General features: G+C 36.1%; 1 long non-coding RNA gene across 1 annotated transcript in view; it reads right to left on the reverse strand.

The window, feature by feature from the left end:
* Nucleotides 1–2,944: 2,944 nt before the first annotated feature.
* The window catches only part of LOC127493013 (uncharacterized), a 68,610-nt gene continuing 43,651 nt past the window's right edge, over nucleotides 2,945–27,903 (reverse strand). Inside the window, exons 4-5 of the long non-coding RNA XR_007922898.2 lie at nucleotides 5,155–5,200; nucleotides 2,945–3,711 (exon numbers count right to left, since the gene is read on the reverse strand). This is a non-coding gene — a long non-coding RNA (uncharacterized lncRNA). The remainder of the gene's footprint in view (nucleotides 3,712–5,154; nucleotides 5,201–27,903) is intronic.

Below are 27,903 nucleotides of genomic sequence, written 5' to 3' on the forward strand. Positions count from 1 at the left end.
ATTTTATCAAATGCTTTCTCTGCATCAATTGAGATAATCATATGGTTTTTGTTCTTCAATTTGTTAATGTGATGTATCACATTGATTGATTTGTGAATGCTAAACCATCCCTGCATATCAATTATAAATCCCACTTGGTCTGAGTGAATGATATTCCTGATGTGTTGTTGAATTCAATTGGCCAGGATTTTATTGACATTTATAGGATTTTTGCATGTTCAGGGAAATCACTCTATAGTTTTCTTTCTCTGTTGCATCTTTTCCAGATTAGGTATTAAGGTGATGCTGGCTTCATAGAAGGAATTTTAAAGGATTTCTTCCCTTTCAATTGTTTTAAATAGCTTGAGAAGAATTGGAGTAAGTTTTTCTTTAAATGTTTGGTAGAAGTCAACAGTGAATCCATCTGGTCCTGGGCTTTTCTTAGTTGGGAGAGTGTTTATTACTGATTCAATTTCTGTCTCAGTTATGAGTCTGTTTAGGTTTTCTGTGTCTTCATAGCTCAATTTAGGTAGGTTGTGTGTGTCCAGGAATCTATCCATTCCCCAGTTGGTTGGCATACAGCTCTTTGTAGTAATTTCTGAGGATTCTTTTTATTTATGTGGTGTCTGTTGTTACATTTCCTTTTTAATCTCTAATTCTATTGATTTGCATCTTTTCTCTCCTTCTTTTTTTTTTTTTTGGTTAGTTGGACCAATGGTGTGTCAGTTTTGTTTATTTTTTCTTTTTTTTAAAGATTACTTATTTATTTATTTGAGAGGTAGAGTTACAGACAGTGAGAGGTAGAGACAGAGAGAAAGGTCTTCGTTCCACTGGTTCACTCCCAAATGGCCGTTATGGCCAGATCTGCACTGATCTGAAGCCAGGAGCCAGGTGCTTCTTCCTGGTCTCCCATGTGGGTACAGGGGCCCTTATGACTTGGGCCATCTTCTACTGCTTTCCCAGGCCACACACAGCAGAGGGCTGGATTGGAAGAGGAGCAGCTGGGACGCAAACCGGTGCCCAACTGGGATGCCAGCATCGCAGGTGGAGGATTAACCCACTGTACCATGGTGCTGGCCCTTGTTTATTTTTTCAGAAAACCTGCTGTTCACTTTGCTGATCTTTTGTAATTTTTTTGCTTCAATTTTGTTGCTTTATTCTCTAATTTTAAGCATTTCTTTCCTTCTACTGGTTTTGAATTTAATTTGCTGTTTTCTTTTTCTAGGTCCTTGAGATGCATAGATAGTTCATTTATTTGGTGCCTGTCCAGTTTCTTGATTTAGGCACTAATTGTATAAACTTTCTTCTTAACACTGCTTTTGCTGTATCCCGCAAATTTTGGTATATTGTATTGTCATCTTCATTTGTTTCCAGAAATCTTTTAATTTCTTCTATGATCCGCTTTTCATTTAGTAGCATGTTGCATATGATGTAAGGATTCTTTAGTTGCTGATTTCCAGCTTCATTGCATTGTGGTCTGAGAAGATGCGTGGTATTAATTTGATTGTTTTGAATTTGCTCAGACTTGCTTTATGGCTTAGCATGTGATCAATCCTAGATAAAGTTCCATGTACCAGAGAGAAATATATGTGCTCTTTGGCTGTTGAGTGGAAGATTCTGTAGATATCTGTTAGGTCTATTTTGTCTATAATGTCGATTAACTGTGTTGTTTCCTTACTGATTTTCCGTTTCATTGATATGTCCATTGCTGAGAGTGGAGTATTGAAGTCCCTCATTACTATTGTATTTGGATCTATATCTTCCTTTAAATCCTTTAACTTTCTTTTAAATAGCCAGGTGCCCAGTGGTTGGGTGCCTATACATTTATAATGGTCGCATCTTCCTATTGAATTGATTCTTTGATAATTACACAGTGTCCTTCTTTGTCTCTCTTGATGGTTTTTGTGTTAAAGTCCATTTTGTCTGATATTAAGATGGCCTCACCAACTCTTTTTTGGTTTCTGTTGGCATGGGATATCTTTTTCTATCCTTTCACTTTCAGTCTGTGAGCATCTTTGTTGGTAAAACGTATTTCTTATAGGCAGTAAATAGATGGGTTTTCTTTTTTAATCCATTCAGCCAGTCTGTGTCTTTTAATTGGGGAGCTGAGACCATTTACATTCAGTGTTACTATTGTTAAGTACCAACTTTGCCCTGCCATATTTCTGTAAGTAGTTCTGTTTATGTGCTTTAGATTTCATTAGTTCTTTCTCTGGGTAATTATCTGCTTTTCCAGTAATGTTCCTGTTTCTGTGTTTGTGTGTAGCACGTGTTTGAGCATGTTTCCTAGGGCTGGGTATGTGCTTACAAATTCTTTCAATTTCTGTTTGCTGTGGAAGATCCTTATTTCTCTTTTATTCATAAAATGAGAGTTTTGCAGGGTAGAGTAATCTAGGTTGACAGTTTTTTTCTCTTCGGACTTGGAGTTATGTCTTACCATTCTCTCCTTGCCTATGGGGTTTGTGATGAGAAGTCTGGGATGAGTTTAATCGGGTTTCCTCTGAATTTGAGTTGGTGTTTCTCTCGGGCACATTTTAGGATCTTTATGTATTACTGAGGAGAGCTTTGCCACTATGTGTCTAGGTAAGGCTCTTTTCTGGTCCTGTCTATTGGGAGTTCTGTGCACTTCCTGAACTTGGATGCCTCTATCTTTCTCCATCCAGAAGGGAGAAGTGCTCTGCTATTATTTCATTAAGAAGGCCTTTTAAAACTTTCTCTGTTTCGATGTCTTCTGGAATTTCCTAGGATCCATATGAGGGATCCTGTCAATTAAATTTAACCCGTCAATTCTTTCCACTTCCCTCAGCATCCCTTGTAATCACCATCATATTCTTAACTTCTATGAGATCACCCATTAATCTTTATTCCACAAATGACTGAGATTATGTGAAACTTATTTTTCCATGTGTTCTTCACAGTTCTGGAGGCTGGAAGTCCAGCATTAGGGTGTTCGCATGCTTGAATTCTTGTGAAGGCCCACTTGTGAGCTTCATACTGAGGACTTCTTCACATATCTTCAGAGAGAAGCAAGCTTTCTTGGGGCTCTTAGAAGGACACTAATCTCTGGGGCTGACATTGTGGTGCAGCAGATTAAGCCTCCATCTGTGACATTGGCATCCCATATTTGAGTGTTAATTGAAGTCCCAGCTGCTCCAAAGTTTATTATCAAAGTTTATTAGGAAAATTTATTATGTGCCTTTTTTATTTATTGAAATCTGTGTTTCCCAAACTTCATAATTTGATTTACTTCTCTAAGGGTTTGCTTTAGTCATGTATTACCTATATTACTTCCCTTCAATTACTTCCCATTATTCTTTTAATGTCTCCAACTAATAATGTCCATAAAAATCATAGATTTGGTGTGCTAACTATATTTTATAATACAAAACAAAATAAACACCTGTCATGTACCACCATTTTTCAAATACAAAAAATAAAATATACATTATAACTTGGGATATACTGAAACTTAAACCTCTAAGATTATTCTACTGGGGCCTTCTCTAAGTATGTCTATGTAATTACATAATTATTCTTTCAAAAGAAAAGGTAGATTTTACCAATGAAAGAAATGTATATAAGTCATAGGCCACTCTCTTCTTTGTCAAGACCATCAGTGATTCAGAACAAATGTAGCAACTCTGTTTTCTAGGAAATGGCTTACTGCTTTCTCAAGGATGAAAGTGGAGGACGTGAAGAGCTATTAGCATCCATAAATCATTGTTGTTGAGTCTGTGGAGGATAGCAGTTTTGTTATTGAACCATATTCCTTAGATTGTCAATTTCATAAAGGATAAAAGATTAAATAATAAGCTATTATTTTTTGCATTTTTTAACATTTATTTAATGAATATAAATTTCCAAAGTACAACTTATGGATTACAATGGCTTCTCCCCCCATTAACGTCCCTTCCACCTGCAACCCTCCCCTTTCCCAATCCCTCTCCCCTTCCATTCACATCAAGATTCATTTTCGATTCTCTTTATATACAGAAGATCAGTTTAGCATACATTAAGTAAAGATTTCAACAGTTTGCTCCCACACAGAAACATAAAGTGAAAAATATTGTTTGAGTACTAGTTCTAGCATTAAATCTCAATGTACAGCACACTAAGGACAGAGATCCTACATGAGGATTAAGTGCACAGTGACTCCTGTTGTTGACTTAACAAATTGACACTCTTGTTTATGGCATCAGTAATCACCCTAGGCTCTTGTCATGAGTTGCCAAGGCTATGGAAGCCCCCTGAGTTCACTGACTCTGATCATATTTAGACAAGTCCATGGTCAAAGTGGAAGTTCTGTCCTCCCTTCAGAGAAAGGTACCTCCTTCTGTGATGACCCATTCTTTCCACTGGGATCTCACCTGCGGATTTTTTTTTCCCCAGAGTGTCTTGGCTTTCCATGCCTGAAATACTCTCATGGGCATAATAAGCTATTCTTAAAATAAATAAAATTAAATAAAACTAATGGGATTGAAGAAAAAAGCTTATGGAAGTGTGAATATGCTGTAATAGAAAAGAACAAGATCTGGAATTTGGAATGAGAGAAGTAAAGCTCTTCACAAATGCTTGTGTGACTGAAGTAATGAAAGTGACTTTTTTTTAAAAGATTTTTTCTATTTATTTGAGAGGCAGAGTTATAGACAGAGAGAGAGGGAGAGACAGAGAGGAAGGTCTTCCATTCATTTGTTTGTTCCCCAAATGGCTGCAGTGGCCAGAGCTGGGCCAATCTGAAGCCAGGAGCAAGGAGCTTCTTCTGGATCTCCCACGTGGGTACAATGGCCCAAGCACTTGGGCCATCTCCTACTGTTTTCTCAAACCATTAGCAAGGAGCTGGATTGGGGGTGGAGCAGCTGGTACCCAAATGGGAGGCCAGCACCGCAGGTGGGGGCTTAATCTACTACTCCACAGTGCTGGCTCCAGAAAGTGACTTCTTAGGGAAGATATCTCTTGGTCTTAAATTAGGGGAAGGAGACCCTTGACATCTCTGAGATCAGAAAAGGTATGGTTTAAATATCTGCAGGGCTTCAGAAAAGCATTCTTCCAAATGGGATAAACAAAGGGGCACTCAAGGTGTTCCCTAGTACTATCTCCTAAGACTGTTTAGAGGAGCATACCATCAGCAAAACAAGACTCAACATCCAGTGTCAAGACCCTACACAATTTACTTACCATTCTGGGACTGGCATCCTATCCTCATCATCCAGCAAGATTCAATCTATTTTGGAACAAAATTAGAAAGTGTATTTAATAAACAAAAATATATCTGCACAAGTTATCCTGTGGTTCTACTGAAAGTCTCAATGCAATGTCAAACTGGGTGAAATAATCATGGACCTACTTCCAAATTACTTCAAGCTTGCTTTGTATTAATTTTTAGAACTGATTTATGTTATAGAACAATTTATTAGAAGCATAATTCTCACAGCCTCCCTCTACCCTACCCATGATTCCTTCTATATCCTCTTGATAAATATGATTAATTTGTCACAATTGATGAACCAGTACCGATATACTGTTATAACTGAAGTCCACAGTTAACATTAGGTTTCATCTTCTGTTTTACAGTTCTATGAATTTTGAAAATGTTATGTATCAAACATTGTAAATATCATTCAGAATTTTTCACCACCATAAAAATTCCCTGTGTTCTGCCTGTTCATATTGTTCCTCTCTGCCTAGATCCTGACCACCACTGAATTATTATTGTCTCCATAGTTTTACTTTTGCTAGAAGGTCATATAGTTCAAATTAGCAGTTAGCCTTTTCAGCTTGGCTTTTTCACTTAGCAACCTGCACTTGAGTTTCCTCCATGTCTTTTGTGGCTTGGTTATTTATTTATTTTTGTTTCTGAAAAATATTCCATTGAAAAGATATATCACAGTTCATTTGTTGGTTCACTAGGAAAGGACATGTGGTCGATTCAAACTTTTGGCAATTGTGAATACATTTGCTAGAAATATTCATGGACAAGTATTTTTGGACATAAGTTTCCAACTCATTTGCTTACCTAGGAATGTGATTGTTGGATCATATGTTAAAACTACGTTTAGCTTTGTAAGAAATGACAAACTGTCTTTTTTAAAGTGGCTGTACCATTTAAAATTTATCACTGTCTCATCTTGGCCTTTTATTTATTTCGCAGTGACCATGGTTCTCCACACAGCCAGAATCCCACCTTTACTCCCTTTCCAAAAGCACTTGTAGCTCTCACCAGTGAACATTCAGGGAGTATTTATTGTCCACAATTAACATTCACATAAAATTTTCATTCCATTTTGACAATTCTCTGATGAGGGTTTATTTCCCACAGCTTGATGAAACCAAGATATAGCTAAAATTCATACAGCTGGTCATTGGTAGAGATGGACTGGACATTTCTCAACCATTACAAGTCTCATCTGCAATAAGGAAGAATACCTATAACTAGCTGGACAATATTTGCCTTTTAAAACTTTTTTTTACTGTTCTTTAAGTAGAACAAGGAAGAAATGATTATCCTTTATGAATCTAGAGAAAAGTGATAAAAAGAATATGACCCATAAGGATTGTTTGCTCAGCTTCATTATGCACAGAAAAATGTTATAAAATGTTTAAACCATTTTCTATTTCATCTATAATAAAGACAGTTCATTCAACTAAATACAAGTAAATACTGAAATTAGAGTTAATATTTGAAATAGAATAAGATTAAGCCTCCTTCAGTACAAATCATGCATTATGTTTTCTTTAAATGGGTCCATATTCACATTCTATGATCCTTTCTCTTGTTTCCTTGGAATGTCCCCAAACCCACCCAGTGATTTCTGGCCATTGTGTAGATTTTTGAGTGCATTCAACATATTATTCTCAAGTGATGCATTATTTGGAAATGATGAACTGGTTTTCTTGCCTTTTCCTTCTCCTGCCATCCAAATATATTCCCTCGATATCAGTGAAGTACAAATTTATAAATGTCTCCGTCCAGCACCTATATTAGTTTTCGAAGACTTCCTTAACAAAATACAGCCAACCGGGTGCTCAAAATAACAGAAATGTATTATTTCACAATCAAGGAAGCCAGAAATCTGATATCAAGGTGGGAGAATCCTTTCTTGCCTCGTCCTAGCTTCCAGTAGTTTGTCATCAATCTTTGATCCTCCTTGGTTTATAGCTTCAGTACTCCAGTCTCTGCTTTTTTCATGGCTTTCTACTTGTAGCAGTGTTTTTTTAAAAAAAAAAAAAAAAAAACTCTGGGGCCAGCACTGTGATATAGTGTATAGTGGGTGAAGCCACTCCATGCAGTGCTGGCATCCCATATATGTGCCGGTTCAAGTCCCAGCTGTTCGACTTCTGATCCAGTTCTCTGCTGTGGCCTGGGAAAGTATCAGAAGATGGCCCAAGTCTTTGGGCCCCTGCAACTGAGTCCTGGCTTCAGATCAGCTCAGCTTCAGCTGTTGCAGTAATTTGGGGAGTGAACTTGAGGATATAAAACTTCTCTCTCTCTCTCTCTCTCTCTCCATGCCTCTGCATCTCTGTAATCTTTGTAAACCTTTCAAATAAATAAATGAGTCTTAAAAAAAGAAAATCTGTTGTACTCCTATTAAATTATGAACCCACACTACTCCAATATGACCTCATCTTAGCTAATTATGTCTGCAACAACCTTATTTCCAAATAAGGTTACATTCTGAGGTCCTGAAGATTAGAGCGTCACCTTAGCTTTTGGGGAAGGGGAGCACAGATAGTCTCTTTTTCTTTACTCTGAGAACAACACTTTTCTTCATATGGAACATTGTTCTTTACTTATTTACATTATCTAATTCTAGCACATGTGTCTAGCCTCAATATTGGTACCAAGTACTCAATACTCAGTCAAAAGTGGTTGGAACAGAGGTTCAATATCCATCACAATCCTTTCTTGGTATTAAAAATAGATTCAGAGAAAATATTTAGCTCTTTTGGTACTAAAAGGCATGTGAAATATCAGACATACTGCCAACAGTTTCAGACTCATGGGTGAAAGCTGTCTCAGAAAAAATCAACAAGCAGAGCATAGCAGACACAACAGACATGAGAGAATCCCTTTGGCTGCAAGTATTTTAAATTTTTGGCTTCAGTTAATTTTAGTAGTTGGGACCATAGCTGTGTCACAGCAGGTTAAGCCATGGCCTGCAGTGCTGGCATCCCATATAGGTGCCAGTTTGAGGCCTGGCTGGTCCACTTCCGATCCAGCTCCTTGCTAGTGTGCCTGAGAAAGCAGTGGAAGATGGCCCACATGGAAAACCTGGATGAAATTCCTGGCTCTTGGTTTGGCCTGGCCCAGTCCTGGTCATTACAGCCATCTGGGACATGAACCAACAAATGGAAAATCTCTCTCTCTCTCTCTCTCTCTCTCTCTCTCTCTCTGTTTGTCTCTTCTTCTCTCTGCAACTCTACCTTTCAAATAAATAAATAAATCTTTAACAAAAATAAATTTGAGGAGTTATATTTTATTTGCAAAACAAAACAAAGCAAAAGAACAACATAATAAAATTATCAAAGGATGTTTACCCTTCAGAGTTGGCCAGTTGCAATTATGAACATGATCTTCATGATGCAGAGCCAAGGAATTGTTTTAGAAAAAAATAAGTAAAAAAAAATAGTAGAACAAACTGGTCTTTCTATGACCTGATACCATCAAATTACTAGAAGAAAACATTGGAGAAACTCTGCAAGATATTGGCATAGGCAAATACTTCTTGGAAAAGGTCTCAGAAACACAGACAATGAAACAAAAATAGACAAATGGTTTTGCATCAAGCTAAGAAGCTTATGTACTACAAAAGAAACACTCAGCAAAGTGAAGAAGCAACCAACAGAATAGGAGAAAATATCTTCAAATTATGAAATTGAAAAAGGATTAATATACAGAATCTATAAAGAGTTCAAGAAACTCTACAACAAGACAAACAATCCAGTTAAAAAATGGGCAAAGGACTTGAACAGGCATTTTCCAAAAAAAGGAAATCCAAATGGCCAACAGACACATGAGAAAATGCTCAGGATCACTAGTCATCAGGGAAATGCAAAACAAAACCACAATGAGGTTTTATCTCATCCCAGTCAAAATTACTTTCATACAGAAATCAACAAACAATAAATGCTGGTGAGGATGTGGGGCAAAAGTTACCCTAATCCACCGTTGGTGGTGATGTAAACTGATACAGCCATTGTGGAAGACAGTATGGAGATACTTCAGAAATCTGAAAATACATCTACCTTATGAGCCAGCAATCCCACTCCTGGGAATTTACCCAAAGAAAATGGATTAAGTGTATTAAAGAGTTATTTGTATACCCCATGTTCATCGCGGCTCAATTCACAACAGGAGAACATTAGCTCTATTTACTCTGAAAGTAGAACAAAGTACAAAATTGGTATTGATGTCCCTTTTATGATTAAGAAGAACATTCTCAGTGACATGAGAAAAATTTTAGTCTTAATGAAAACTAAGCATGATGATTTAAAGATTAGAGGAAAAAGCCAAACTGAGAGGGGATTTAGATGAAATTAAAAGTACTTAGTTGAGATAAGCAATCCTAGAAAATAAATTTGTAGTTATTGAATTAAAGTCCCCACTAAAAAAAGAAAGGAGTGAGATAGGAGACAGATTTTAAAGGCTTTTTCAGGAAGTAGGCATTTGGCATAGTGGTTAAAATGTTAGTTGGGATACCTGTGTTCCATGTTGAAGTATCTGGGGATACAGTTCCATTCCCAAATCCAGTTTCCTCCTACTATGAACCCTGGGAAGCAGCAAATGCTGGCTCAAATTGTTAGTTCCCTGTCACCACCTTGGGAGACATAGATTGTGTTCTTTATTCTCATGTTCAGTCTGGCTCATCTGTCAAGTTGCAATCATTTGGAGGAATGCCAGAAGACAGGAGTCCTGTCTGTGTCTATCAATCTCTCTTTCACTATCTATCTTTCAAAGAAAAAAAAAGAAGAGAAAGGAAAGAGAAATGAAACAAAAATAATAGAGAGGATAATGAATATAGAAAACAGATACTAATTATCCAATTATTATTTTATTATTTTGAATAACTCATTTCTGAGATTGAAAAAAATAGAAGAGAAGCAAAATCAGTCTTTCTTTTTATTTGTGGGACAAGAAAACTCATGCAGAAAATAGTGCTATAAGAAAACCGGCAATCTTTTCAAAAAGGAAGATTGGAACAATGTGATCTAACTGAACTGAAGCTAAAACTTAAAATATACCATTTGATTAAGATAGCCTACATGCTCTCTGGTTTGTGTCTTCTCTGCAATTGTTATTTGCATGGAATTTAAAGATACTTCAAGAGACTTTAGTATATATAGAGACACTGGAATCCTTTCCATAAGCTATTTCAAGTATCTGTTGGCCAAAAACAGGCACAGCAGAGTTCAATGGGTATCTCACATGAACAACCATATTCTACAGCATTTACTGTGTATACCAGTTTCTTGTGGAGGTCACTACTATGTAATCATCTCAAGCTAGGCAGCCAGGAGTTATTATTTGTTCAGTACAGAAGTATCAGAGATGTATCAGGAGTCTCTGAATTTCATTGAAGCACATCTCTCTCTGTTTTAACATAATCTACTTTGTAAGATTTAGGATGTGGATTTCTGGCAGCAAGGCATAGTTAAGTTCCAGCTTTTATGGGATTAGCAATGTTCCAAATTCATGGCCTTGTGTTATAATAGATCCACAGCACTTTAAGGTAACAATTTTAGCTCAAAAGCATCAAGATCAAAATTTTGTTTTTATTTATTCACTCTTCTCCACATCTAAGTGATGGTTACTGGGATGACTTAAGCACTGTGAATAGAGTTCCAGCTCAGAGAAACATCTCTGTGACACAAATGAGCCATAGAGTTACTGGTTCAGCAAACCCAGAGGTAAACACAAGGGATGAATCATGGATATGCATAAACACACTAAAGAATTCTGGACATACTTGCAAGAAAGTAGTCTTGAAAAACTGTAATAATGATTGTGATAAAGCTTTGAGCTTGGTTCAAATAATATAACTGTGTTAATGCTAACAAGACCACATTTATAAATATTAAGCTAAATTTGCTCTTTTCATGTCATACAAAGTTAACAATAACAATGAAACATATTTGTAAAATCATCTATAAAAGTGTACCAGCCAAGAATTAGCTGTGGGAAACAGAAAATATTGCAACTATGCTAAAAAGAAAAGGGTTGATACAGGAATTACTTTTGGAATGTATCGGGTAGGCTCTAGGCTAGCCTTTTAGTAAAAAATTTCTGAATAACATCACTGACATGATCCACAGAATAAACTAGGACTGATGTCACAATCAGGAAGGGGAAGACTCAGTGAGTCACATCTGGAGTTTTCTAAACTTCAAGAATGCATTGCTGTAGCTGCATCTTGCAGATAAGAGCTTCCACAACTGCAGCTTAACACTCCTATGGCTGGTCACTCCATTCTGGAATTCTGTTTCAAGAAATGTATCTATTAGTAACTGTGTTGGTTCATAGCAACAGTCAAAACAGAAGGAAAATAACCTTCTTCTTAATTCCACCATCTTAATATAAGTGAATCTAATTGGTGAAATGTATCTCCTGTTTAGAAACATAGTTGCACAGTGGTTCAGCAACACAATTTGTAGCTTTCTAGCCTTAGCAGTGCAGTAAGGTACTATAGTACTAGAAGAGTGCTGTGGTAGTGTAGTAGGTTGTCAGTATCAGTCTACTATGTCTGCTACAGTAGGCTAAACTACTTAGCAAGAAAACAATGAAAGATATGTTTTTATTTATTTATTTATTTAAAAAGGCAGAGAGAGAGAGAGAGAGAAAGATCTTCCATCCACTGGTTCACTCTCAAAAAACTGCAACAGATGAGACTAGGTCAGGCCAAAGCCAGGATCTTGGAACTTTATCTGCATTTCCCACATGGCTAGCAGTGGCCCAAGCACTTGGACTGTCTTCCACTGCCATCTCAGGCATATTAGCAGGAAAGTAGAGCAGCCAGACTGGAATTGGCGCTCACGGGGGATACTGATGTTGCAGATGGTGTCTTAACCCCATGAGCCACAAGGCCAGCCCAGACTGAGTTTTGTAAAATAAAAATAAATAAAAAAATTTAAAATATGCTAGTAAACAATGGAAATTTCTTGACATAATTTTGAAAGGAGAATTAGCAATTTAAAATTTGTACTTAGATTTTTTTTTCCTTTTTGAAGACATTCCTGAATATATAAATGTTTGGGAAAGTTGTTTTAGCGTAACTTTCCATAGAAAAAAATAGCTTAAAAATTTAATTTAGCCAATTAAAAGATTAACTGAAGTAAAAACTTCAAGAAAGGAAACCTTGTTGTATTAGAATTTATGAGTTATTTATGGGTTATCTGTTATCTGTTGAGATCTCAGTTTCAAGTATTCATCTGCATCCTGTGTTGTCTGGTAAGCTCAGTAGGCCAGGGTAGAATTTGGTCCTCTATGCTTTTTTCTGCTATTTGTTTCCTGCTTCTAATCCCATGATAGTAGGAAAAGTGTTTCCTACTGTTTATCCCACAGTATAAAGGAAGATCTCTCAAAAACAAAAGGTTGGCATTCTCTGCTTATCCTTGCTATCAATGATTAAACTATTTAAAATTTGGCCTATTGGAGCCAGTGCTGTGGCACAGTAGGTTAATCCTCTGCCTGCAGTGCCAGCATCCCATATGGGCATCGGTTCTAGTCTCGGGTGCTCCTCTTCAGATCCAACTCTCTGCTATGGCCTAGGAAAACAGTAGAAGATGGCCCAAGTGCTTGGGCCCCTGCACCCATGTGGGGAGACCCAGAAGAAACTCTTGGCTTCTGGTTTTGGATCAGCCCTGCTCCGGCCATTGCAGCTATTTGGGGAGTGAACCAGCAGATAGAATACCTTTCTGTCTCTCCTTCTCACTGTATGTAACTCTCTTTCAAATAAATAAAACCTTAAAAAATAAATAAAATAAAATAAATAAAATAAAATAAAGTTGGCCTATTTAGGATACAGAGAGTTAGTTTCTATGGACAAAACCAAACTGCAACTAGAGAAGTCACTTTTAATTCTTAAGAATTTTAGTAATGTTTCTCTGGACCTTTAAAACTCTATTGAAAGAACTGAGTCTAGAGGGTTTTGTGGGCTGTATGTTAAATTAGAGAGAGAGAAATATCTATATCTATATCTATATCTATCACTCTCTCTGCCTTTCAAATAAATGATACTTTTTAAAAAACAGTAACATTTATTAAAAAAGTATGCAAACCATTTGTTTAGACCACATTGTTCCTTATTCTTACTTACATTGAAGTGACCTGGGTATTCAATTTTAAAAATATATACAAGAAATTCTAAAAGAATTTTTCAAACTGAAAGAAAGAAATGATAAAAAGCAACAAGAGGCCGGCGCCAAGGCTCACTAGGCTAATCCTCCTCCTGCGGTGCCGGCACCCGGGTTATAGTCCTGGTTGGGGCGCCGGATTCTGTCCCGGTTGCTCCTCTTCCAGTCCAGCTTTCTGCTGTGGCCCTGGGAAGGCAGTGGAGGATAGCCCAAGTGCTTGGGCCCTGCACCCGCATGGGAGACCAGGAGGAAGCACCTGGCTCCTGGCTTTGGATCAGCACAGTGAACCAACGGAAAAAGGAAGACCTTTCTCTCTGTCTCTCTCTCTCTCACTGTCTAACTCTGCCTGTCCAAAAAAAAAAAAAAAAAAAAAAAAAAAGCAACAAGAAACAAGAGAATATCAGGAGATAGAAAACTCAGTGGAAAGCATACTGTACAGATAAATTTAGAATGCTGTAATAATCATGGTGCATAAACCATTCAAATCTTTAGAATGAATACTAAAAAAACAATTTAAAATAATAACTACATCAATACCTTGTAATATAGGCATTATAGAAATACATAACATGGAACTCAAAATTACAAAATGTTAGAAGAAATGGGAGGAAGTGCAAAGTTTTTATTAGGAATTTTTCCCTTTTTCTTTTTTGTTTCTTTTTTGATATTTATAGTCAATGTTAAGTTGCTCTCATTTCAAAATAGATTGTTATAACCACAAGATGTTTCGTGGTAACCACAGCCAAAACTCTGTAATAAAGTTATCAGAAATAATAAATAATAAACTAAAACATGCTACCAGGAAAAAAATTACTTAACCACAGAAGAAAATTGTAAATAAGGGAAAAATAAAACAAAGTACAATAAGCATCAAAATAGCAGTATTAAGGTTTTACCTATCAATAATTCCCTTGAATGTAAGTGAATCAAATTCTGTAATAAAAGACAATGAGTGTCTAAATGAGTAAAAATCAAGACTTAACTATATTGCACTTACAAGCAATTCATTATACCTCTAAGGACATGCATAGACTGGATATGAAGGCATGGGATAAAATATTCCAGAAATTGGAATCCAAAAGAATATATGAGTAGTCACATGTACATTAGATAAAATAGGTTTTAAGACAAAATCAGAAAAATAAAAAAAGAAAAGTTGTTTTAAAATGATGTCTTGGCAAGAGGAAATAACATTTCCAAATATATGAGTATATGTATAGAGTATCAGAGCATTCAAATATGTAAACATTAGTAGACATAAAGATAGAGACTCTGATACAAAAATAGTGGGTCACTTTACCTATCCCCTTTCAGCAGTGGATAGGTAATCTAAGAAGATCAACAAAGAAGCAGTAGAATCAAAATATACCCTTGACTGATAGAACCTAACAGACACCTACTGATTATTCTACCCAATGTGTTCAGTATATAATCTTCCCAACAGCACATGAAACATTCTCCAGAATAAATCAGATAGCAGTTCACAAAACAAGTGTCAGCAATTTTAAAAATTGGAGCCAACATCGTGGTGTTGCAGGATAAGACACCATTTGCATGATTCTCATGCTACATCAGAGCACTTGTTTGAGTCCCAACTGCGTGGCTCCTGATCCAGATCCCTACTAATGTGCCTGGGAAGGAAGTGGAGGATGGTACAAGTGCCTGGGCCCCTCATATGGGAGACCCAGATGGAGTTTCTTGCTCCTGGCTTGGGTCTGTCCCAGACCTGGCTGTTGTGGACATTTAGTGAGTGAACATGGGAATGAAAGGCTCTCTCTCTCTCTCTCTCTCTCTCTCTGTTTCTCTCCCAAGCCCCGTTTCTCTTACAAAATAAAATAAATAAACGAGTCTTTAAAGATTGAGATAATGTAAAGTATCTTTTTCTAACCAAAATAAAATGAAACTGAAATCAACAACAAAAAAAACTTTGCAAACAATACAAATACATGAAGGTTAAACAATATACCCTTGAACAATTAACAGATTGAGAAAGAAAGTACAATGGAAACTTAAAAATATTTCTTTAAGCAAATGAAAATGGAAATGAAAACACAACACAGAAAAACCTATGGGTACAGGAAAAAGGGAAGATGAGAAAAGGTTGATTAGCAGGAACCAAGTGACAGTTAGATAAAAAATTCTGATGTTCAGTTGCACAATAGAGTGACCATAACTAACAATCATATCTCTTATACATAATTGTTTTGAAGCTAGAAGCAAAGATTTTGGATATTTTCACTTTAAAATGATGATAAATATGAGTATTTGAGGAAGTAGATATATTTACCCTAATTTGAATATTACACAATAAATACATGTATCAAGACATTACATAGTATCCATGAATATGTACACATATATGAATAAAATGTATTCTAGTTTGAATCTGAATGACACAGCCATGGTTCAGGTAGAAAAGTAGTGAATTCTGGTCTTTGAATACTTATTTTTATTATCAAATTTTTAATGTGAAATGAAAACCAAACAGGGATTTTCTGTGAAATCACAACACATAAAACCTGATAGATAACTACCCACACATGCACACATATCTATAATCCTATAGGGAATGAATTATATTAAAAATATTATTACTAAAATGATCAGTAGGACTTTAAGTTGCAGTTATATGTATATTATATGCTATATAATAAAACCATATATAATAAAAACATGTAAAATGGAGTCATAAAATTCCTTCATAAAGGTTAGCATAAAGTTGAACGCAGACTCTTTCACTTCTGTCACATTTTTATTGCAAGTAAACCTATACATAAATGGCAATGAACCTGATTAAAGAGCACCATAAAATATATCACAATCAATCTATGATGGGTACATATCAAGGAATCTAAGTTTATAATTTTGTCATTTTTGTGACTTTTTGACCTTCAGAAAGATATTTATACTCTCCAAGATTTAGTTCCCTCTTTTATCAAATGAAGATAATGAACCTACTTCATAGTGCTATTGTATAAAGAGAGCCCAGCTGAGTTTTCACACAGAGCCTGTCACATAGTAGGCACGTAATAGCATTCCTGCCCTACCCACAGAGTCCCCAGCTCCCTACTATAATGTATAGGGAGAACTTTCCAGGTGTTACTTGTAACCATTGAAGAGGAGTATTTTGTACTTTTAATGTGGTAAGGAGGACTCACTAGAGGCATTGGTGAGTATAGCCCTTGGGAAGCTCTTCCAGGTTTTGTTCTATATATTTCTATGCACTTGAATGATCTGCTGGTCATATCTATTTGAACAATCTTTTACATTCCATGTTTATTTATGTCCTAAAATTATTTGTCAAGGAAGATGTGAGGACAGGGTGATAGCATTACCATATGGTTTACGGTTAGCTATCTGGTTTAGTTGTTCCCAGGCTGTGTAATCTCTACAGCACATCACTGTGACCAGCAGTGATGTTTGGGTGCTGCAGAGCACAGCTGATGAGTATACTTCCTAAGCCTCCCTGTTGCTGAACTCAGCCAAAAAGCCGCACATGAGTCTAAACAGATGTTTCTCTTGTTTAGGCCAATGAAGTTTATAGAGTGCATGTTTATCTTTCCAATGAGAATGTGGAGAGTTCATTCAGTCTTGAGATCCAATCTTTCCGGAGATTGGACTGCCTAGTAAAGTTGGAACAGAAATTGAATAAGCACATAAAGTCTTTTGGGGGCTGTCAGAAAAGAGTCTTTTACTAGTTGGTAGAAAAAAAAAGACACATGAAAACTGATTTGTCTTGAAAGGGTTGATAGTTTAAAAGATAAAGTCTGGATAATGGTTTGCATTTTAATAAATTTATAGCATCTTCAGTGTAACTGGTACTTAGAAAATGCTCTCTGTATAAGTTTAATAGATATTAAATAAGCACAGAGTATCAAAATTTCATACACATATTTCACAATATAATAAAATTATTTATACCAGGAGAAAAATGTCAAGCAAGCAAAATTTTTTTTTAAAAAATACTAACATATGTATTTTAAAAGTTATAGTTACAGAAAAGAAGAGACAGGGAGAGAGACTGAAAGAGGTATCTTCCATCTGCTGGTTCACTCCCAGATGACTGCAACACCCAGCACTGACCCAGGTTGAAGCCATGAGGGTGGCAAAGACCCAAGCACCCAGGGCATCCTCCAATACCCTTCCCAGGTCATTGGCAGGGAGTGCATTAGAAGTGAAGGAGCCAGGATTCAACCAGCATCCCAGGCAGTAGCTCAACATGCCACACCGCAACACTGGCCCCAAAACAAAGATTTTTATATACCACTTATATGAGTCATCTCTCATTTAAAGTCAGACTTTAAATAGGAAAGGAAAACTCTGCTTGCACAGTTCAGGGTATGTTTTCCAACAGTTTAACAAGGAAGATATATATGAAAGTAATCTGCTTTAAGGCATTGCTATAAAACACACATAAGGTCTTCCAAACATTGATAGAAATGTGCATTATGAAAAAATACCCATGCATGAATTTTTTTGAAATTCAAAAACAGCACTTGGGCCATCCTCCACTGCCTTCCCGGGTCACAGCAGAGAGCTGGACTGGAAGAGGAGCAACCGGGACTAGAACCCAGTGCCCATATGGGATGCTGGCACTGCAGGTGGAGGATTAACCAAGTGAGCCATGGCACCGGCCCTGAACTGGTTAATTTAAAAAAAAGCATTCACAAATTTACATATGACCTCTGTCTTGAGCACCAAATATGAGTTAACCAGGAAAAGAATAGGGTAAAGGGATAGCATTCTGCTTGATACACAAAGGCATGGAGGCAGAAAGACAGCAAGGAGTCCTTTTGTTATTCAAGTATTTAGGATTTGGGACACTGGGAGCTAAGATTCAAGATTTTGGAAACAAAGAACATGATCAGCAGCTTGCACAATATTCATTGGTAAGGGAAGCCATTGGTGGTTTTCATATGAAAGTGAATGAGCAGGTCTATATTTTGGGAAATTCTCTCAAGTAGCAGTAGGAAGCCTGATATGAAGGGAAATTGAAAGAGATGAGAATAGCAGACAACAGTGATACAACTGAAGGTGCAATGTGAACTGAAGTCCTGAAGTGGAGATGACTAGGTGTCTAGAATCTCTGGGACTGATGACCACCTACAGGTGGGAAGTGAGAGAGAGGGAGAAAGTAGAGATGATTTCAAGTTGGTGACATTTTCCTTGTTTTCTCAGATATTTATCAATTAACAATTAACTAACCATTAAATAATTACTCAACCAGTTGTGGACTAACCTTTCCACAAATCTGGCCCTGTTGACTTTGAAGGCCAGAAAACTTGGTCTTCTGTGCTAGAGGGAATGTCTTGTTAGCTGTTGGCTGTTTAGTGCCACTCCTGGATATGCTCATTATATGCCAGTAGTGCCCCTTTAGCCCCAGCAGAGACAATCACAAATGTTCAGTGCCCCTTGTGGATAAAATTTCTCCTGTTAAGAACTTTAAGTTAAGATAATAATAAAAAGTTAACCTAGTAGTTAAGAACTATTAGGTCAATACAAATAATACAGATTTGTAATGGAGAGAGATGAATCTACTTTGAGAATCTGTAAATTTGTGGTGCATAAGGGACATCTGCTTGTAAGTGTCTGCTGTGCAGTTAGAAGTAGGACTCTAGAATTCATAAGAAATGAATACTTATAAGTGGGTTATAAATACAGATTTGTGCATACTAAGTGTACATGTGATAACGTAGATGCCGGTAAAGGCAAGACTCTGAAAAGTGTAAGGACAAGAGACTGAGAACAAGCCCCTGGGATTCACACCGTAAAAGACAGTCTAAGTTGAGGATGCTGAGCTCATCAGAGGCCCAGAAAGAAAGCCCGAGAGTCTTTGGCTTTTTCCTCTGTGCCTTTTTACAAGTGTATATTTGCGTAATCTTTCTACTTAACAATAAACTACAGAACTGAGATGGAGGGACAAACAGAGAAATGGTTTAGGGACTCAAGGCCAAGATTTAAGCTATTTGTAAAATTTGATAAATGGCTGTGCAGAAGAAAGGAAATCTCATAAGTAACTTAGTTACATTATCTTTGTAACAAAATATTTGATATCTTCACTCTAGAAAGATTACTAGAGAAAAGTTGCAAAGAATTTATCCTTAAATATTTAATAGTGTATTCTCACATTCTGGAGAGATTCTGTGTAATAGGACAAGTTACTACCTCAAATACATTCGATATTTTTAAACATTTTAAGGTAAATAATTGAAGAATAATGAAAATGTCCCAGAGAAATGAACTACTAGGTGAAGGATCCAAACAAAAATTTGTCTCAGAAACCAAGACCATTAACTGACTTCACAAAAATTAACCTTTAGATAACACTGTGGGTAAAAAGCCCCATTTCTCATTGCCTGAATGCAGCTTTTATTTTATTGTCCTTTTAAAATCACAGAAGTCATACATGAATATGTTATTGTTGTAAAAGATTCAAACCACACAGAAATATTTAGAAAAAAGCATGAATATCCCCCTTCTCCCATTTTTCATTCCCCACACTTTCCCCGCCTTTCCTCACAGGCTACAATTCTCGACTGTTTGGTGTTCAGTCACCGAGTCCCCTGTGCTAGACACCAAATGTGCACCAGTGAATGTGAAACATTGTTCTGCAACTCGGTTTTTCCCCTAGCCACATCTCAGAGGTATGAAAGAATCCTTAGCACCACATAGACAGAATAAGTTTTTATTTCAATTATGAGAGTGTGCGCTAATAAAATTGGTCAATTAATTGAATCAATCCAACATTTATCAGACAGAATGACAATGACTGATCATTCAGCTAGCTGACATAAAGTCTTGGAACCCATCTGCAGGGTGAATTCAATGACAAGCATGTTGAATTTTAAAGTCTCAGTAATAGCAGATTTGATAACAGCAGAGACAAAATACTGTCTCTCAAGTCATCCCAACAAGAGACTGTGAGGATGACAATGCTACCATGGTAAAAATAAACTCTTAACTACATATAAGACACATTTAGAAGTTACAGAGTGGAAATGCCTATGAAGAAAAGCTGAGTAGCAGGGTGAAGTAATCGTTTTTTTAATAGTCAAAAAATATTTAACTGGTTTTTTAATTCTTGTTATTTGTATGCCTTTCCATCACATGGAAAGGCCCAGAAATACTTCCTAATGAGGAATTAATTTGGCTGAGGGGGACTATGACCTTGACCTGAAAATGACTTTATTTCCTTTGTAATTCCAATTCAACCATTATGTGAGAGATGGTGCAAAGAAGAGTATCTACAAAAAGCCAACTCTTAAGTAATCCTATAGGGCTACTTTATCCAAGTATGTAACAATTAAGCCTTTATTTTTAATCATTGATTTTAATCTCCAATCTAAGATTTTCCTAACGACATTGCTCATCATCTTGCTACAAGTAGAGAATATTGTCTTGAAATCAGAGAAAATTGCTGTTGAACACAGAGAAATTCTTTCCGAAATTAGATTATCTCTATTTTATTCCTTACTATCATTTATTGGTAAATCCCATTGATAAATTTACTGTTTCTTTTAAATTTTTTTTAAAAATTCATTTAAGTTAAACAAGTTTCATGTATTTCATATATAAAGACTTAGAAACACAGTGATACTTCCTCCCATCCTCCCTCCAGCCCATGTCCCAACCCCTCTTTCTCTTCCCTTTCACATTGCCACTCTTAATTTTTCCAAAGATCTATTTTCAGTGTACTTAATGATCATATAGCTAACCCTAGTGCTTTTTTCTGAATAAATTCTCTCTCTGCTGTCGTTTTCATTTCATAGCTATAAGCAAACCTTTTATATAGGTCTTATTACTTACTTCCTTGGCCACTGACTTCCTCCTGCTCACTGAAATGAGCTGCAATCAGCAGCTTTCTGCATTTAGTGGTGAATACTGGCATCAACATATTAAGAGGAGGAGGATTGTGTAGGGATTAAAAAATCCTGGATCAAAGTGCCAGTTCCACTCACACTTTACAACATGTGCTTTTTGTCAGCTTGAGTATCTTCATCTGAAAAATGGAAGAGAAAACTGTCTGTATTACTTAAAAATTTGTTCCTTTTTTAAGGATAAGAAAAAGAGAAAGGTCCATGTAAGAAGCTGTTGGTAAACTATACATATCTACAAATGCAAATTAATTGTTAAAGTGCTAGGCAAATTAAGTGTTAAAGTGCTAGCCCAGGTACTCAGGAAATATTTGTAGATATAACTGGAGTAACCTCCACACTGTTTCCATAGTAGCTGTACTAATTTACATTCCCACCAATAGTGCATAAGAGTTCTTTCTACCCATCCTTAGCATTTGCTGCTTGTTGACTTTTTGATACTAGTTAATTTAACTGGGGTGAGGTAATATTTCATTGTGGTTTGATTTAGTGATGTTGATCATTTAGCTATATGCTTGTTAGCAATTTGTATGTCTTCTTTTTATCAAAAATATTTACTTCAGAGGCACATGTACATACACACAAATGGGGTTGGAGGAAAAAGAGAGAGAGAGAGCACATTGCCATTAACTGTTTCACTCTCCAAATGCCCACAGTATTTAGCCAGGATTGGGCCCAGCTAAAGCTGGGAGCTGACAACTTAATCCTGGCTTCCCCTGTGGATGACAGAGCTCTAACTACTTTGGCTATCCCTTCCTGCTTCCCAAGGTGCACATTAGTAGGAAGATGTAATCAAGAATGGAGCTGACTTGAACCCAGGCACCCAGATATGAGAAACAAGAGCATCCTACTGATAGGTTAGAAAGTTGATCAAACACCCAACCTTATGTATGTTTTATTGATAAATCTCTGTTCATATCATTTTCCTACTTCTAAATTGGGTTGATTTTTGCTGTTGAGTTTCTAGATATTAATCTCTTATCAAGTGAATAGTGTATAAATAATTTTGCTCATTTTAAAGGTTTTCTCTTCACTCTATGGGTTGTTTGTTTTGCAGTACATCGCTTCTTAGTTTGATGTATAACCATTTATCTAGTTTTACTTTTGTAGCCTCTGCTTTTGGGGTCTTATGTAAAAAATCTTTGCCTACGGCAGTGTCTTAAAGTGTCTCTTGGTGTTTGTTCCAGAAATCTCATAACTTTGGTTTTATGTTTAGGTCTGTGATTTTTTTTCAAAAGATTTTTTTTTTATTTATTTGAAAATCAGAGTTACAGGAAGAGAGGGACACACACAAACACATACACACACATGAACAGAGAGAGAGAAATCAGTCTTCCATCTACTGGCTCACTCCCCAAATGGACGCAACAGCCGGGGCAGTGTCAGGCTGAAGACAGGAGCCCAGAGCTTCTTCCATGTGAGTGTAGAGGCCCAAGCACTATGGTCATCCTCCACTGCTTTCCCAGGCACATTATCAGGATTGCACCTGCGGTGGCAAATCTCACTAACTCACAACAGTAGGTCCTGATTCTTTTTTTAAATTACTATTTTTAAATTTCCAAAATTTATTTGGGAGTCAGAGAGAAAGAGAGATAGCGCTCCCATCTGCTGGTTCACTCCCCAAATGTCCAAAATAGCTGAAGAAGCTAAAGCCAGTACCCAGGAGATCAATCCAAGTCTCCCCATGGGTGCTGGAAATTCATGAGTTGGGCCCTAACCACTGCCTCGCAGGATCCACCTTAGCATGAAGTTGGAATGAGGTGCTAGAGCTAACTATTAAAACTAGGAACTTCAAAATGGCCTAGCTGGCAATTTAACATTTAATATAAACTTCCTTCCCTTGACCCATTGGACTTGTTTTTTATATATATTAAGAGGTAGGGATCTCCAACAGTCTTATTACTGAGTATGTAATCAGAAGAAATGAAATGATCAAAATAAAGAGATGTTTTTTGCAGCATTATTTACAATAGCCAAGGCAGGGAATCAACCAAGATATCCAACTTCAGATGAGTAGATAAAGAAAATGTGTAATATTTACCCAATGGAATATTATAAAGTCACAAAGTGAGTGAAATCCTATCATTTGCTACAAAATGGATGAAATTGGAGAGTGTTGTGCTAAGAAAGCTAGACACAGAAAGACAAATTCCCTATGTTCTCCATAAAATGCATAAGCTAAAAGCAAAATTGATCTGAATATCAACTAATAGTTGCTAGAGGCTGGAAGGAGTGAGAAAGGAGATTGGTTACCAGGTATCAAAATATGATTAGATAGAAGGAATAAGTTATAGTGATTTATAGCAGTGGGGTGAGTCTAGTTCATGATAATCTATTTTATATTTTTATGAGAAAATAGAATAGAAGTGCTCTTAGACTCCAAATGTAATATAATGACTAAATATTCATTATCCTGATTTGATTAGAATATATTATATTGATTTATTGCAATTCTATACTGTACCCTATTAATATATACAGTTATTGTGTTGATAATTTTCTTAGAAGTTTCAGGAACTGGAACTAACCTCACTTGACCTTAGCACGTTGTATTAAGTTATCACACTGTATCCCATAAATATATATATTGAAGTAATAATAAGGAATTTTGAAATGCAAGTTGAATCAATAGCTGCCATTAATTGTTTGCTGCTACCTTGTGTTTCTCATGGTAAGGGAGATAGGGAAGGCATGAACTTCTTGATTGATAACCTTGTTCTCGCCCCAGATCCCCAATTTCAACCATTTCAGAGGTGAGTTGATACATGCTTATGATTCCTCAGTGGCCCTGTGTATAAATTTATCTGCCAGTCTAGGTAGAGCTGGTTGACTCATGGGGTAGACACCCTGCACTAAGCAGAACATGTCTATTGAGAACTTGATGTTTATCCTGCGGGGAGAGTGTATAAGCTCCAGGTTATTAAAGATCTGCTATAGAGAGAATTCTCTTGAAACAATGCTGCTAACAATCTTGGGTTTACCTTACTTCCATTTCTTCGGAACTTCCATTGTTAAATAGCTGCTAAGAATCTATGAGATAAATGAATACCTATTTCAGGATTGTATGATTTGTTTCTAATATTGCCTGGAACTCATTAAACATTCAAAAGAATTGGCTATTTTTATCATGAAATAATACTGAACAGTCTGTAGAATATGAGTGTTTAGTAATGCTAGTTATGATTATTTAGTCTCAACTTATATAGCATGATAAGAAATAAAATAGATAGTACATGAAGTTCCCTTCATATAGTGTCAAACATATAGTAAGAGCTTTATATGTATATACATATCATATGAATGATATCACAAGTGTTATTCTGTATATATTATTTTGTGGAAAGATTTCTTCAACTCATGTTTCAAATATTTCCACCTTAGTGCATTGAGAGTGACTTCATATTTAAAACCTTGAATTCTACTAATTAGTTTTCTCTTTATTAATAGATATTTAGGTTTTCAAAAACACTGCATCAAACCTCTTTATAACATTACTCCTTGGGCATGTATTTCTGTCTTTTTATTGAATAGAGATTTTTATTGCAGTGGCTGAGCTATAAGAAACATTTAACCACAAAATCGGCTCATCAAAGCAACTTTGTTCATTAACTATTATAAATGTCCTTTTATTCTCTTATCAACATGGCATGTCATGAAATTTTGAAATATGTATCAAAAAGTCGAGCTTTAATTTTCATTTCCCTGATTATTGTATTTTTTTTGTATATTTTAAGTACCATTTGTAGTTCTACATTGGTAAACTTCCTTTTTTTCTATTTGATTATTTAGTATCTGATTCAGAAAGTCTGTTTTCCTCCTGGTCATGATGGAAGATTCCCTTAGAAGGCTGAGGGATGTATGATTCCTTTTCTTGATCGACAGCTTCTGATTATAAGAGCATGACAATACATTCTTTTTGAATAATATTTCAATTTAGAATTATAATGAGTTCTTAATTATAAATTTTAAACAGTGTTATTTAAAATGTAATCAGCAGCATCAAGCTCACTGAGAAAGATTTAAATAAGTACATTGATTTTCATGTTTCTCAGGTGAGGGGTAAGCTCAAAAGTTTCTCCATACCACTTAATCGGACAGGTGAGGGGCAGGCTCAGATGTGTCCAAGTGACTGAGAAGTGCTAAACTGGATCATTCACAGGAGAAAAAAAAAAGTGATTCTAAAGCTATATTAAAATTATGATTACATTTATCTTTCTATATTACTTAGTAGAGTAAAAATGTAAAAAAATTACTTCTACATACAACTTGAATGAGTCTCGAAGGAACTGTAACAAATGGAAAAGAATCTTAAAATATATTCAAGATTCTGTTTATATAACATTCTTGAAATGACAAAATTAAAGATTGTGAAGAATGGAAAGAGGCTGGAAGCTTGGTGTGGTGGTGAAAGAGCACAGTAGAGAATCCTTATGTTGATGGAATTATTCTATATCTTGACTATGGTGTTAGATAAATCTATACATGGGATAAAATTACATAGATGTGAATACATTCACACATGCACACACACACATGCATGCAGGCAAAACATAAATAAGATTGGAGAAATCCAAACAAGATCAGAGGATTTCATTAATGTCAATGTTCTGGTTGTGACATTATTCTACACTTTTGCAAAATGTTTATTGGGAGAAATTTGATTAAAGATTACAACACTTTCTTTAGCACTTCTTATATACCAGAATTGAATTTATAATTATGTCAAAATAAAAAGTTTAATTAAACAGAAACAGCAACAATGAAAGTTTATTAGATTTAGTTGTCATGAATTCTGTCAAATATTGATAGGACACTGGGCAACTAGCTTGTGGTTATTTGCGCTTCAAATTTGGCAAAACGTTCCAGTTCTCTTAGTCATAAATTTAAAAAAGTGAAAATCAAATCATAAATATATTAAATCAAAGATGTTTAATTCCCATAAAATTAAGAACAAAATACTATTTTAAAGCATAGCTTAGCTTAAATTCTTCTTCAAACGGTGTATTTCCACTGTGTTGTATTAACTATACCTAGGTAATAGCAGTAGCAAAGCTGCAAAATGTAGAAGTACTTACTTAGGAAAAAATAGCATATTTTACAATTTTAGGATTGGGTCTAGTTTTATTTGAATGATGATCCCCTTTGGGAAAGTGAAAACAGGACTAGAAACACATTATATTACAATTTCTGCAGAGCAAATGCAAAAAGAAATATAGAAACTCCTTTATACAATATTATAAAATAGGCCTCCTCAATAATCCCAAATGCCTAAACATTTGCACTGTTAAGTAAAAATTTTAAAAGGAGTAGAGTTCATGGATCTTTGATAAGTCACTGCAATTTTCATGGTCTCACACAATTTCCCATTTAAATCCAGGCTATCAATATTGCTTCTGTTTCTCACCAGTGGTTGCATGGAGAAGGCTCTTATGTTATAACTATAGAACACTACTTATTTTGCCCACTTCCTGGAATCTTAATCTTCTGGACCCTATTGATTTTCATTTATTGCATGGCAGTTTAAGACACTGACTAAACATTTATTTCAGGCTTGGGTGGTATATTTTAACACAAACCTTTTGCTTTGTGATTTCTGGAGCAGCTAATAAAATACGAAGGATAAAAGAAGGATAGGATTCTTCGTGTTCTGCCTGCAATCTTTTTTAAAAATTATTTGACCGACTTGTTCATGGATTTACAGGCTTGGTTAAATTAATTTGCTATCTTCCTTCACCTGGGACTTAAAATTTACCAGAACTGTTAGTAGAATTTATCATAGAGAATCCTTTTTTTAAAAGATTTATTTATCTATTTGAAAGTCAGAGTTACACAGAGAGAGGAGAGGCAGAGAGAGAGAGAAAGGTCTTCCATCCGCTGGTTCAATCCCCAGATGGCAGCAATGGCTGGAGCTGTGCCGATCTGAAGCCAGGAGCCAGGAGCTTCTTCCAGGTCTCCCAAGTGGATGCAAGGGCCCAAGGACTTGGGCCATCTTCCACTGCTTTCCCAGTCTATAGCGGAGAGCTGGATCAGAAGAGGAGCAGCCAGGACTTGAACTGGTGCCCTTATAGGATGCTGGTGCTTCAGGCTAGGGTGTTAACTCGCTGCACCACAGCACCGGCCCCATCATATAGACTCCTTAAGCTATAATTATTACTTCTAAAAAAATTTGTGACTAAAAACTTTAAAATAAACTGCCTATACGTGTATCCAACATATGACTTTATAAATAATTTATTTTATGTATTTATAGTCATCTGTTGTTGTCCCCTAGAGTCTTGTGGGGTAGGGGCAGATAATTTCTTTAGAGATGAATATTTGGTGGACATAGCGTAGAATCTGGAAGAATTCATGAGCTGGTGGCTTTGTTTTTTAGATTAACTTCCTGTCTGTAGGATTTCATTCTCCAAAGTTTTTTGGAAGCACATTCATGTGATATGGTTTGAAGGAAGCTGCACTGCAGTAGTTACTCAAGCAATAAGAGAATCTTGTGTCCTAGATATTTGTGACCAATTCATTACTGTAAGTCTTAAAGTGTTTTCATTGTCTTTTGGGAATCTCTTCATTCTTCAGAAGCAGGAGGCTTCCTAACATAGGATTGAACTTCTTTTAGAACCATAGAGAGAGCAGCTTTCTTTTAGGATTTCTGTGTACTGAGTCATGACATACTGTGTTGCTGATGCCAGAAACCCACACTAACTCACTC

Source organism: Oryctolagus cuniculus, chromosome 5 (genome assembly GCF_964237555.1).
Source record: "Oryctolagus cuniculus chromosome 5, mOryCun1.1, whole genome shotgun sequence".
Lineage (NCBI taxonomy): Eukaryota > Metazoa > Chordata > Mammalia > Lagomorpha > Leporidae > Oryctolagus > Oryctolagus cuniculus.